Source organism: Lepidochelys olivacea (assembly GCF_965140295.1).
Source record: "Lepidochelys olivacea isolate rLepOli2 genome assembly, chromosome: 1".
NCBI lineage: Eukaryota > Metazoa > Chordata > Testudines > Cheloniidae > Lepidochelys > Lepidochelys olivacea.
Window position 1 is genome coordinate 76,152,772 of NC_140411.1, and position 15,438 is coordinate 76,168,209.

Below are 15,438 nucleotides of genomic sequence, written 5' to 3' on the forward strand. Positions count from 1 at the left end.
ACATTGCATGACAACACCAGCAAACTCCCATTCCCAGACATTCCACAGAAACGTGTGTCTTGTACTGCCCAGAAACCTCCTGGACCATACAAGCTCATATAAAATTCATCATTTCATGAATTGAAATACGCACAAATCCTGTTATCTCAAATAGAATTTCCCAAACCCTTCAATCCAAACACACACTGGTTTAGATAAAACCATAAAAATAAGTTTATTAACTACAGAAAGTTAGATTTTTAAGTGATTACTAGTAATGAGGCATAAAAGCCAGAATAAGTTACAAAAAAATAAAAGGTAAAATGCAACTAATATCTATCTTAATAAGCTAAATGAATTCACAGAAAAGGTATCTCTCACCACATGTTACAGCAGTCTCACTGGTTGAACTCCTTCAGTCAGGATCCCTCCGTCAACCCAGTGATGTTTTCTTTGTCCTTCAAATGTTGTTGATACTCTGAGCAGAGAGAAAGGGAGAGATATTTTTTTTGTGTCCCCTGCTTTCACTTCTTATACTTATTTTTCTCTTTGAAAATTTGCTCCAGCTGAGGTTCAGGAGACAAAATATGTAGGGAAAGGAACCTCCAGCTGTTCTCTTTGCCAAGACATAAATTTATTGCTTACACCCTTTGTCCCACAAAAGAATGGCCAATTAACTGAGTGATAGTCCATTTGATTTCTTTGACACATGGCTGACGTGTCAGTATGCCTTTTATTTCTGAGGAACTGGTTTGTGGTGGTTTGAAATATGTCTCAGTAACATCATGCAGTAGAATCTTAACTTTACATACAGTGTTGCCACACATTTTACCAGGACAATGATTGTCAGCAAATTATGAGTTTTCAAATGATACTTCACAAGGCATATGTGATACATTAACAGGGGGTGAGGTGGGAAGTAGCTCCCTTTTATGGATACCTAACCAGCCAGTTAGCTGTAAAATCCCTCTTGGTCTGTTCTCTGCTTGCTTTACCTGTACAGGGTTAACAAGTCCACAGGTAAAAGAAAAGGAGTGGGCACCTGATCAAAAGAGCCAATGGGAAGGTAGTACTTTTTAAAATTGGGAAAGAAACTTTCCTTTTGTCTGTTGTTCTCTGGGCAGCAGGGACACAGGGAAGTAATGCTGTAACCAGCTTTAAATCAGGTATGATTATAGATTATCAATTCATACCTCGAACCTACTAATCTGGAACCTCAGATATGTAAGTAAAATTAGAGAATGTCCAAAAAAATGCAATGTTTGCTTCTATCAGCATGCCTTCCAATTTTTAGATGCTTTTGTTTGCTTCATGCATTGCATGATGTAGCATGCCTTCCAAAGGTAGGGCAGACTTAAAATGAAATACATCAAACGCTAGAAATGGAGAAAACATCATTCTTATGAAGATCATATATTAATATATTCATTATTAATCACCTTTATGAGAGAATGGAAACTGATTTGATAGTGTTTTCTCACAGTGGCTCTAAAGAAACTTGAGATGGCACACGTTGTGTTCTGACCACACTGTCTCTCACACAATTAAAGTAGTCATAAGAGCTCCATGCTACCCTCTGCTTTCATAATCAGAAAAGGAGCTGAAACTTGCCAACCCCACCCATGTGGAGGGAACTTCTGTGGAAGATCCTTTGTTAGTGGGGAGCAGTGCTGCAAGTAGGGCAGTACGGTACTTTATGCCATACCAGTAAGATATTTATAGCTGGTACTCCATACCAGAAAGACATTGGAGGAGCAGAACTTGGGGGCACCCGGCAGCTCCTCCAGCACAGGTGTACCGCCCCCCACCCTTTCCTCTGGTGGGGCTGCTGTACAGACTCCAGACAGGACTCAGGAGAAGCAGCTGCATGGAAGGGCTGGGTTCGGAGCTAGGGGGTGGGGCTGGGGACGGTTCTGCTGCTTTTGCTGCTGTGGTTCCGGAGAGCCCTGCAGTTCAGAAGTCTCCAGTGCAGCGGGAGGAGGACAGAGCCCCCCCGCACCAGGTAAAGTAGGATGAATCATGGGGAGGAGAGGGGTAGAGTGCAGGGCCCCGGCTGGGGGCAGGGCAGGGAGGAATCACATAAGGAGCTAGGTGGGGAGGTCACATGCCTCCTCCCCTTTAGCTGGTGCAGCATATCAATAATAAATTAATTCTACTTGCACCACTGACAGGGAGGGGTGTGGTGGAGGCCAGAAGGGGTGGGTTTGGGCACAGTTGATGATCCCTCCTCCTCCCTCACCAAGTCTGTACTGGAGAGGTGTGGCGTGGGGAAGCAGCCTCTGAGTCAATTCATGTCCAAAGCATAGAGCTCTCCAAAAGGGTGTCTGGTGATATCAGTGGCCAGAAGAACCCTGGTCTTCCAGATACCAGAGATTTTTTAAATTGTAGGGCTGAGAGGGCAGTCACAGAAGCAACACTGCAGCAGTTTGGACTCCCTTTTAGGGGGCTTTGTAGGCACTGACTTGCATGAAGCATGTGGCAGCAGGACTTGAGTGGAAGGCATGCTGATAGAAGGCCAGAGAGGGCTGGTAGGGGCTAGGTATCAGTACAGAAGTAGCTGGCCTCCATGTGAATGGTCTGTGCCTCTGTAGATTTCCTGGAAGCTTCATGGATCAATGGCTCTAGAGGGTGGAATGCCTGGCTAGTTTCACAGGCAAGCTCGAGGGTGTGGTGCAAAATCCTTCCTTCCTGATGAAAGTCCAAACTTGCAGAGGGGAATGAGCTAGCATTTAGGGATGATTCTGACCCACTGCCCCGGCCCCTACAAGCCATTCCTGGTGTGTAAAGCAGGAGAAATACCCTATCTATCCTTTCCTTTATTATCCAATGTAGTTTTAAACTTGCTAGGGAATGGAGAATCCACCACTTCACTAGGAAGATTACTGGTAAAGGCTTATAGATTTTGTTGTCAATAAGTTTTTTCCTGATGTTCAGCCTAAATTTTACTTTTCTGTAGTTCATCCCATGACTCCTGGTTATTATTCCCTTCCAACATGCTAAACTAGTCTTCTCCTTCCTTGACATTTACATCAATCATGTAAGTGTAGATTGTTAACTCATCTTCAATTTCACTGTTTTCTCGATTTCCAGGTGGAAACTTGCTGAAAAGGGGTCATGATGAGGGGTGGATATTAGTGGAAAAATTGCAGATCTGTTTGATTCATGTTTGTTTGTTACAGTTTTTATATAGTGCCAGCTGTGTGCTATGAAGCTTGACATGTATGATGACAAACAGGTTCTGAAGAGCTTGTAAACCAAATAAACAATATGAAGATGAAAGATGGGGTAACTGGTACATAATTAAAAGCAGAATAGAATCCACAATTGTAGTCCATGCACTTCTCTGACATCATGAGCTGCTGTCTGAGTTGCTAGATACCCTGTAAAGATGGGCAGGAATTGTGGTCATAGGAATTGGGATCCACTCATCAACAGTTAAGGGAAAGGACTGCATAAAGGGTGTGTACACCGTAATTTCATAAAGGTGGTGCTGCAGGTACTGGATTCCAGGCACACAGGGACTCTGGGATGCTTCCTGCTTTTCTTAGGCACAAAACCTTGTAGAGGTGCCTCTGGGACAGAGTGGCACCCACCTCCCATAACTCTAGCCTGTGCAAATGGCAACAATCTGGCTCCAAGTGATTAGGTTGTGAAATTTAGTACATCTTGTTAGTTCCACAATTTTTATTTAGTTCATTCTTTGTGTGGGTTTTCTCACATCTATCTTCTTCATGCTTCATTGTGAGAAGGCTAGCGTTATAGAGCCAGTTTTCCCATTCCTAGTTTGTTGTATAAAAAAGATGAATCATATCTGCTTGAATTGGGCACTTCTTTGAGATAAAGGTCACAATTTGCGCTACAGAACTCTCTTCTTCCCTGAAATTCAGTTTCTTAAACTTGGTGACCATGAAAGACTGATTTATATTGCTATGGTAGAGTGGTTTATGCTATGCCTGAAATTGAACAAAAAAATAAAAAAAAGAACTTGTTTGCAGTGTGCAGCAGAACTAATTCCAAAAAAAAAAAGTTTGAAACCTTGAAGTTGGGATGGAAATAGTTAGCCCTGAAAAAGCCCATTTTTATAGCAAAAGAGTCATCTGTAGCTCAGTGGAAAATAATACAGTGCAGCCTACTTTAAGTGACATAAGGCTATGCTGTCTGTCCAACCGAATGAGGAGAAAACATTTTGTTAAATAAGACTAGTTTTGAAATTACTAATCTTCATGTTGCAGCCATTCAGTTGTAATTTCAGTGACATTGGAAATAGTCTTTTCCTTTTACACAACATAAAATAGGGACAAGAATTTTCTGAGCAAAGGAGAGATGTTATATACATAGAGAACAATTTAGGCCATTTTATAGTGCTATTTCCTGAGGACAATTTCTGTGCCCTGGTCTACACTACAAGTTTAGATTGAATTTAGCAGCGTTAGATCCATTTAACCCTGCACCTGTCCACACGACGAAGCCATTTTTGTCAACTTAAAGGGCTCTTAAAATTGATTTCTCTACTCCTTCCCGATGAGGGGATTAGCACTGTTGATTTCTGAAATCAACATCGCTGGGTCGAATTTGGGGTAGTGTGGATGCAATTCGACAGTATTGGCCTCCGGGAGCTATCCCAGAGTGCTCCATTGTGACTGCTCTGGACAGCACTTTCAACAAAGATGCACTAGCCAGGTATACAGGAAAAACCCCAGAAACTTTTGAATTTCATTTCCTGTTTGGCCAGCGTGGTTTGCTCATCAGCAAAGGTGACCATGCAGTCCCAGAATCACAAAAGAGCAGGAGGTACTGGATCTGATCACTGTATGGGGAGACGAATTCATGCCATCAGAACTCCATTCCAAAAGACAAAATGCCAATATATTTGCCAAAATCTCCAAGGGCATGATGGACAGACGCTACAACAGGGACCCGTAGCAGTGCCACGTGAAAATTAAGGAGCTCAGGCAAGCCTACCAAAAACCTAAAGAGGCAAACGGCCGCTCCAAGTCAGAGCCCCAGACATGCCGCTTCTATGATGAGCTGCATGCAATTCTAGGGAGTGCCCCTACTACTACCCCACCCCGTCCATGGACACTTGCAAGGGGGGAGTCTCATGCAACAGGCATGAGGATTTTGGGGACGAGGAAGATGAGGAGGAGGAGGAAGATAGCGCACAGCAGGCAAGTGGAGAAACCATTCTCCCCAACAGCCAGGAACTGTTTATCACCCTGGAGCCAATACCTTCCCAACCCTCACAAGGCGGGCTCCTGGACCATGAAGCTGGAGAAGGCACCTCTGGTGAGTGTACCTTTGTAAATATAATACATGGTTTAAAAGCAAGCATTTTTAATGATTAATTTGCCCTGAAGACTTGGGATGCATTCGTGGCCAGTACAGCCCCTCCTTTTAAATAGCCAACCCAACGGGTGCTTGGTATGGGAAAGGAGGGCGCTTCTGTTTGAAACCATTCCCACATGTTAAGAAGGTTGAAGAAGCTGAAAGACTGTGGCTTACCATGCTCCTTGCAAGCCGAATTCTGTTGCCTGGCCCTGCATGTGTGATCTCTCACACCAAACCGGCAGGCCCTCAATATAAGAGGCAAAATGCGACCTTGTACTGAAAGCACATGTGCTATGTAATGTTAACAGTTTGGTTCACCGTGCAAGAGTCTACCCATTGTTCTCTAAAATGCGTCTTTTTAAATACTATGCTCCCTTTTTTCCCCTCCCACAGCTGCAAATGTTTCAATGCTCCCCCATCATCTCCATCCCCAAGGCTAGTGCAGATTAGAACACACAAAAAAAAACACATTTGAGATTAAATGTTCTCAGAGCTCATGCAGTCCTCCCACACTGAAAGAGCTCAGCAGAATGTGTGGAGGCAAACAATGTCAGAGTCCAAGGAAGCAGAAAATGAACACAAGGACAGGAGGGACGAACAAGATGAGAGGTGGCGGGAGCAAGATGAGAGGGGGTGGCAGCGTAATGAGAGGAAGCAGGATGCAATGCTGAGGCTACTGGGGGATCAAACTTACATGCTCTGGCGTCTGGTGGAGCTGCAGGAAAGGCAGTAGGAGCACAGACTACCGCTGCAGCCCCTGTGTAACCACCTGCCCTCCTCCTCAAGTTCCATAGCCTCCTCACCCAGATGCCTAAGAACACGGGGGGTGGGGGGGTCTGGGCACCCAACCACTCCAACCAAGAGGACTGCCTAAGCAAAAGAAGGCTGGCATTCAATAAGTTTTGAAGCACAGTGTTGCCTTTTCCATCCCTCATCCAACACCCTACCTGGTTCTTCCATCCTCACCCACCCCTCCTGGGCTACCTTGGCAGTTATTCCCCTATTTGTGTGATGAATTAATAAAGAATGCATGACTTTGAAACAAAATGACTTTATTGCCTCTGCAAGCAGTGATTGAAGGAGGGAGGGTGGTTGGCTTACAGGGAAGTAGAGTGAACCAAGAGGGTGGGTTTTCATCAAGGAGAAACAAACAGAACTGTCACACCATAGCTTGGCCAGTCATGAAACTAGTTTTCAAAGCTTCTCTGATGCACAATGCGCCCTGCAGTGCTCTTCTAATCACAGAGCTGCGTATTAGCCCCATACAGTGATCAGATCCAGTACCACCTCTGTCTGGCTGCGTGTAATCAGTGGCCAGGTGATTTGCCTCAACTTCCCACCCCACCATAAACATCTCCCCCCTTACTCTCACAGATATTGTGGAGCACAAAGCAAGCAGCAATTAAATTGGAAACATTGGTTTTGCTGAGGTCTAACCGAGTCAGTAAACTGTGCCAGCGTGCTTTTAAACGTCCAAATGCACATTCTACCACCATTCTGCTCAGCCTATAGTTGAACAGCTCCTTACTTCTGTCCAGGGTGCCTGTGTATGGCTTCATAAGCCATGCCATTAAGGGGTAGGCTTGGTCCCCAAGGGATTTCAACATCCCCAACAGTTATTTTCTGGTCTGGGAAGTAAGTCCCTTCCTGCAGCTGTTCAAACAGACCAGAGTTCCTGAAGATGCGAGCGTCATGTACCTTTCCCAGCCATCCCACGTTGATGTCGGTGAAACGTCCCTTGTGATCCACCAGTGCTTGCAGCACCATTGAAAAGTACCCCTCGTGGTTTATGTACTGGCTGCCAAGGTGGTCCGTTCCCAAGATAGGGATATGCGTTCTGTCTATTGCCCCACCACAGTTAGTGGATGGCCTTGCTGCAATGGGATTCCCTTTGACCTACACATTTCCCAGAGTCACTACCCTTGATAGCAGCAGCTCAGTGATTTCGCTGGCTACTTGCATCACAGCAGCCCCCACAATAGATTTGACCACTCCAAATTGCTTCACAACTGACGAGTAGCTGTCTGGCATTGCAAACTTCCAGAGGGCTATTGCCACTCGCTTCTCAACTGTGAGAGCTGCTCTCATCTGGTATTCTTGCACTTCAGGGCAGAAGAAAGCAAGTCACAAAGTTCCATGAAAGTGTCCTTACACATGCAAAAGTTTCACAGCCACTGGGAATCATCCCAGACCTGCAACACTATGTGGTCCCACCAGTCTGTGCTTGTTTCCCAGGCCCAGAATTGGCTTTCCACGGCATGAGCCTGCCCCATTGCCACCAGGATGTCCAAATTGCCATGGCCCGTGCTTTGAGACAAGTCTATGTCTATGTCCTCTTCACTCTTGTCACCGCGCTGCCGTCGCCTCCTCGCCTGCTTTTGCAGGTTCTGGTTCGGCACATACTGCAGGATAATGTGCGAGGTGTTTACAATGCTCATAACTGCCATGGTGATCTGAGCAGGCTCCATGCTTGCCGTGGTATGGCATCTGCAGGAGAGCAGGAGAGCAGAGTTGTATTGGAAGCAGTGGCTAAAGATGAATGCCACGAAAATAGATATTTATAGAGAATGACGAGAGGTCCTGCGAGGTGGATTCATGAGAGCAAGAGAGCAGAGTTGCAGCGGAAGCGGTGTATGATGACGGTTAGCAGTCCTAGTGGACCGTCTGCTGCCAGCAGCACCCAGGACATAACAGTGGCGGTGTCGGTAAGCTGAGCTGAGCGGGCTGCACGCTTGCCAGGGTATGGCGTCTGCATGGAAAAAAGGCACGAAACAATTGTCTGCCTTTGCTTTCACGGAGGGAGGGGCGACTGACAACATGTACCCAAAACCACCCGCGACGATGTTTTTGCTCCATCATGCATTGGGAGCTTAACCCAGAATTCCAATGGGTGGCGGAGACTGCAGAAACTGTGGGATAGCTACCTACAGTGCACCACTCCGTAAGTCAATGCTAGCCATGGTAGTGAGGATGCACTCCACCGACTTACTGCACTTAGTATGGACTTACGCAATCGACTGTATAAAATTGATTTCTAAAAGTTGTCTTCTTTAAGATTGACCTAATTTCATAGTGTAGACATACCCTGTGTCTATCCACTGAATAAGAAATGCTGTAGCACCCATGTGTGGACTTGAGTACTCTAAAAAATCACTGTAGATTATACTTGTGTAAAACTTTTGTAATGAAGCCTAAAACTTCTGCAACAAAACTCAGTTTGTGTTGGGCCTGCTGGTGAAAGCAACTGAAGCTCATATGAAACTTGAGCTCAATCTCCTAAGGTGCAAATCACCCTCAATGGTGGGCTGAGTGCTCTGAGGAGGATTTGTCCCTTAATGAGGAGTAAGCAATGATTGCTTTCAGTTGGTAAAATTCTTTTAATGTGTGCTAGCTAGGTATGAACTTAAAGACAACCTAAAAAAGTAGTAGTACCAGTACATGATTTAAGATGACAGTATTCTAGGGTTTTTTTAGGAGTCACTGTTAAAATAAAACTGCTTGCTATGTCTGGATAAGGCAATGCTAATCTCTAGTTTTCTCCAGGCCTTAGTATGAGATCAGAGTGTGAATTTCTTGCTTTCATTCTGGCATTTCCTGCACCAATTACATGGGTGATGTGATGCTTTTCTTTGTAGATTCTACAGGAGTAGCTGAATGGTTTACAACTACAGAATGACTATGATTGTTCACTAATATATAGCCCAAACAACTATGTACAAAGGGGTAAATTAAACAGTGGGCTTTTCACAAGTTTATACCACAGCCTCTCCATTTGTAATGTTTTATACATTACCTCTAGGGGTTTTTTTGTAAGGGCAGTGAATATTTAAAATCTATATTGATCTCACAAATCGTATGTATCTTGGGGATATCATTTGTAAAGATAGATGTAGAAATTTTGAAGGGGCAAAATGCCTGGCCTAATTTTGAACCTATTCAAACATCATCAGTTTAAAAATTTGACTCAGACATTATTGGGTTTGCTCGTTGCAAAGATGTCTGTGATTATAGAATCAGGAGGAGGAGGAGGGGAGAGAAAATTGCAATAGAAAGAATCAGATAAAAATAGAGCACAGAGTGGGCTGAGTGAAAAACAAATACCGGGAGACTGAAAATGGGAGCAGAGAAACACACAGAAAGAGAATTCTAATGGAAAAAATGCATACAGCATATAGGGCCTGATCATATACCTTTGATTTCAGCAGTTCAGGCTTATAGGCAGACATAAACCATGTACTGGCTCAAATTTTGAAGGGAGGGTTTTAAGTATCTAATACGTTTTTTTTAAATCATCAAACTCTTTGCAGCAGGGGTGGGGATGAGGGAGAGAGAATGGTTCATGAACTCAGATTAGTTGTACAAACTCCAAACGTACTGTAGTCTGAAGTCCATAAACCCTCACTCTGAGAAATGCTCATTCCGAAATTAAAAGCACAAGTTTAAGTGATATGCTAACTGAGAAATGATTACATGAAGTTTATAAAAAGCTTTGGGTCATTACATATATAATACTGGAACATCTGTTCATCCTAAAAAATTATTTATATATATATATATATATATTAAATTTTAGGGTGACCAGACTTCCCAATATTATGCAGACCATCCCGATGTTTGGGGCTTTGTCTTATATAGGACCGTATTACCCCCCGCCCTAGGACCCTATTACCCCTCGCCCCCATCTCAATTTTTCACACTTGCTATCTGGTCACCCTAATATATATATAGTTTAGTTTATAGTGATTGTAACACACTTATAACATGTATCAGACATAAGTAATGTGTGTTACATGAATGGTTATATGATATGGTGATAAGTAACCTGCTGGACTCGAACAATCTAACTATTTTTAACCGTTCACTAAAATATACGTTGATTGTGTATTAACTCTCTTTATAAACGTTGTATGTCTTCATTATTATTTATTTGCCATTCAAAAATAAGACTTTAATATAAAGTTCCATGTATAAAAATGTGATCTGAGAGAAAAGATGTAGTTAAATATAATATGGCAAAGCAAAAGTCTCATTATACAGTACATTATACCCACTCTCATTATATAGTACATAAAAACAATGAAGCTGAGCCTGCATTCCCTGCTCAGGCAAAACTGCTTTGGATAGGGAAGACTGCCTGAAAAAGGAATGCAGGCTTAAGCTCTTAGTCAAGAGTCCAGGGGGCCAACATAACTCACAATAAGTAGTACCTTACTCTTTGTGTAGTCATAGTAATGGGAAATTCGTATTCTACTACTCCTACTCAACATGAGTAACTGAATCTGGCATTTCAGATTTTCTGGTTCAGTTCACAGACTCATAGAATTTAAGGCTCTAAGGGATCCTCATGATCATCTAGTCTGCGCATCACAAGCCACAGAACCTCACGCACCCACTCCTGCAATAGGCTCATAACCCCCAGCTGAGTTACTGAATTCCTCAAATCATGATTTAAAGACTTCAAGTTACAGAGAATCTACCATTTAATCTAGTTCAAACTACCAAGTCACCTGCGCCTCACACTGTGGAGGAAGGGGAAAAAACCTCAGGGTTTCTGACAATCTGACGTGGGGGGAAATTTTTTACCAACCCCAAATATCGTTATAAGTTAGACCAAGGGTTGGCAACCTTCAGCACTCAGCCCATCAGGATAATTTGCTGGCGACATGCTGGCTTCTGCTTCCCGCAGCTCCCATTGGCCGGGAACAGTGAACCGTGGTCACTGGGAGCTGTGGGTAGCTGTGCCTCAGGATGGTCAATGTAAAAAAAAAATGTCTTATGGCCCACCAACCTGACAGGCTGCATGTCGAAGGTTGCCGACCCCTGAGTTAGACTCTGACCATATGGGCAAGACCCACCAGCCATACACCTAAGAAAAAATTCTCTGTAGTAACTCAGACCCCCCTCCTCCCAATCTAGTGTCCCGTCATCAGCTGTTGGAGATATTTGCTAATAGCACACACAGATGGGCCATATGCCATTGCAGGCAACCATATCATATCAAGGTCAGTCTTGAAACAAGTTAGGATTTTTTGCCTCCTCTATGACCCTTGGCAGGCTGTTCAGTTAAGCATCACTGACTTTTCCAAACTGTATCAATCTTATACAAAGTGCTTTGATCTGAAAATTAGACTGGAAAATATGGGAAGTTATTATATGTCTGGCGCTTTCTACTTTTATCATGCCAAGAAATATGATAAGCACAGTCCTTTGGTGATTCCACTTCCAGTCCTGCCTCAACCTAGGACATGCAGAGCCACAAAAATTAATTGACTGAACATATTGAAGTTCAAAGGTGCAGTTCAGTGAAACATCTGGGTGAAGATAAGAGTCCATTTTTTTTTTCCAGAACTGGTTCAGCCATCCTTAGTTCAGATACAACTGCTCAGCCCTTCCTAATATAGTTGCAAAGGCTAGAAAAGAATTAAATACCCCCTTCCCACCTTGTGCAAACCACAGATGGAAAAATGTTGCAGAGGAAGAGGCTAAGTGACTGACACTTTCAAACTATTTCTCAAATGTGTGAGTTCCACAAATTCAGTTTGAAATATATTTTGGAAAAGTTCCAGCTGGTCCCTTTGCCCCGTGCCCAGACAGAAAAGAAAGTGATGATAAGGCACACAGCCTCCAGGTCCTTCTCCCAACAAGTCCTAGTCTCCGCTGTCGCTTACTGCTCTGGTAAGAAGTTTTTGGGAAGTTAATGGTAACTTCCCCTCTTTTAATTGAAAAGGAGTAGTAACTGCCATCTACCCCTTCCTGTCTTTTGGGAGTAACCGAAATTAGTAAGGGAGGTAGTGTGGTCTAGAGAAGATTGCACTAGGATACAGAAGACCTGGGCTTTTTCCCCAACTCTGTTACTGGCTTGCTAGGTGACCTTGGTCAAGTCACTTTGCCTCATTTTCTCTGTTTCTCCATCTGTAAAATTGGGAGAAATAATATTTACTACCTCCTTTGTAAAGTGGTTTAAAATCTACTGATAAAAATTATTTATTTAAAAACCTATTTAGCAGCTAGGTATTTATTATGTAAGAGCACCCAAAAAGGGCCACTGCCCACCTATTTCTAGAAGACTCTTTAGAGGATAGATATTACAGCCTACCATCTGGTAGATCTTGTGAACATTTGCCCTGTAAGCTCTTTTGAGGGGAAACACTCCAGCATTCACTAGATTCAGGGAAAATTCTACATCTGGGCAATTTCCTTCTACACTATGAGCTGTTTCTCTTGAGTGCACTTCTCTCTGGCTAGAGATTGAATGAGTGTTTCCTAAAGTCTTTCTGGGAGTGTGGGGAAAGGGAGTGGAATTTCTGGAATCTTTGGTCACACAGCAAAGATAGGGATGGGGACAAACATTGTCCTTGGAAGAAGGCTGAGGTGAGGATGGTGCCCTTCCCTCTCAGATGACCTCATGAAGATTTATGGTCTGTTGTTGAAGGCTTTGTGGTAAAAGGCATGGTTCTCCTAATCTTCCTGTGAAGAAGGAAGCCAGGGATTCTTCTCTCCCTGTCCCACTTGGTGAGAAAAGAGGGCAGAGATGCTGCTTTGCTCTTGGTCATAGGGGACAAAGGAAGGATTTTGGTGAATATCTTTCTTTTCTACCTTACCTGTGGGACATACTGAAGTTGTGCTGTAGGGAATTCATCTCACTGGGGACATGGAGAAGGACCTGGGATGTTATCATTTCCCCTTTTCCCATAGGGGTCAGGACAGGGTATGTGTATGAGTCCCCTCCCTTATTTATGCTTTGTTGGGTGGAGAGGGAGCACTCTGGTCAGTGCAACTTCTGCCGGACTAATTCACAACTAATGTTTCACCAAGGTCTAAACAGAACATAAACCACAACAGGACTAACCTCTGTTTCTAATTTTGAACCCATGTTGTCTAAGTGGGTACAAAATTAGGTAAACAACACACACCCCTTTGCAGTGCCAACCTCAATGTATTACAGTGTATATGTGACAGGTTTCAAAGTAGCCGCCGTGTTAGTCTGTATCCACAAAAAGAAAAGGAGTACTTGTGGCACCTTAGTGACTAGCACATTTATTTGGTGCCACAAGTACTCCTTTTCTTTTAGTATATATGTGGTGCATATAACCAAAGTCAAGGCATTTGGAAGGGAAAAGCACACTTCAGGTGAAAGAAAGCAATACCAGTTGAATACATCCGTCATTTACTTAGCTAAATGTCCATTTTGGCCATCTAAAAAACCCCAAACAAACGTCAGAATAGAGCAAACACTAAGGAAGAAATATGCAGCTATTAGTCCAACAGAGCAGATTACAGACTTCCATTAGGATCAATTAGATTTTCTCTCATATGTCCAAAAATTGTGAATAAAAAGAACAAGATAATGAATACTTTACATTTATGTTTATAAACTTATACATTTCATCCAGAAAACACAAACTTCAATGTGTTTCATACTGTAGTAGGAGCACACTCTAATATAATGTCCATGCCTAGTGACATCTCTGAAGTTTGATGGTTGTTTTCAAAAAGTTTCTTCAAAATCCATTAAACTTTCAGAGTTTTGCATGTATTTAAGTAAATCTACTCTTCCTGTGTATACCAGCCACAAACGTGCATACAGAACTAAACAACTGATGAGTCTTGGTTTGTTTTGGAGATATCTGAGAGACCTAAGAAGTTTGACAAAAATTTGTTCAGCAGTTTTTGAAGTTATAAACCTTGAATAATTTTTCATGCATAGACAGTAGGACTTTCTGTTAGGTTCAATTACCTGATCTATGCCTTTGACTATAGAGGAGGTGCCATGAAGCATTTAGCTAGAACTAAATTTACAAAGGTTGAAAGTTCAAGCAAACATTAAAGGCTTTAGGCAGTCTAAGAGAAAGTGCCTTCGATTCACTATGGTCTCTAGAAATGAGTACTGGCCTGGGAACTAGATACTCTGGAGTTCTATTCCTATTTTTTCCCAGTGATTAACCATAAATTTTAGCACTTTTTTTTTTTCAAAAATGAGCATCTGAAGCTCCTGTTGATGTCAACTGGAGCAATGGGTGCTCAGCACCTCTGGAAATCTGGCCACTTGACTTTAATTTCTCTGCCTCTGTTTTACAGCTGGAAAATGAGATGATAATTTTCTTGGGGAATTAACATTTGTAAAGTCGTTTAAGATCCTTGGATGGCCAATGCCATAAAAATACAATTTGTTATAGGATTATATTAAGCTTTTTCAAATACAGTTAAAAATTGCCTTCCCACAAGATTTTTTCCTCACATTAGCTTGAAGTGAACTTTTCTACTGGTATATTATAAACCCCTTAATAATGTGATTTGTAGTGGAAATGCTAACAACCCTTTAACTATAGTAGCACTATCAGACACTACTCTAATAATTGAACAATATCAATAATTTCAACACAAAATCTCCTCTGGATGCAAGTTGAGAATTTAGCAATTATGTCTCCCCAGGTTGCATTTGAGATCTAAAGTTATTTTTTTCTCTGACAGGTAAATAACCAGTTTCCCTTAATTAGACTAGATTATTGTAAATGAAAGTTACTGAAAACAGCAATGGAGTGGAATGTTGTCTTCCATCAAGAGCTGTATCATGTAAATGTCTTAAGGTGTCTAGTTACCATGATAAATAGGTTGTGGTACATGCACAGTTTAATTACTAACACTGAAATATGCTGAAATTGAAGTATTGCACATGGTAAGAGCTATTAATGCTGAAATGACCCATTTAATAGTGACCTGCGGTATCAAAGTATGGATTTAAATAGGTAATTAATAAAAGTCCATTTCTGAAAATGCTAACACAAGAGCTCAATAAAAATGCTAACTAGGTCTCAAATACCACAGACACTTTATTGACATTTTAATACGTATTACTTATGCTAAATACTTTTGTAGATCCAGAACTAAGGATGAGAGAATAACAATAGGCATGTTTCTCTGCTAGCAGTTAGCAGATCAGTAGTAAATTTAGTGGACTAGTTCACTTTTGTATGTTTTAATCCCTCTTATAATGGAGAAACACAGTGTGATTTCTTTTTGAAGCTGCATTATACAAAATGAACTCTTTTATCTCAGACTGCAGAGGACAAAAATTCTGATTTTCTTCTTTAAATAAAAAAACTAAGTAGTGATCATGAGACTATATTTTTA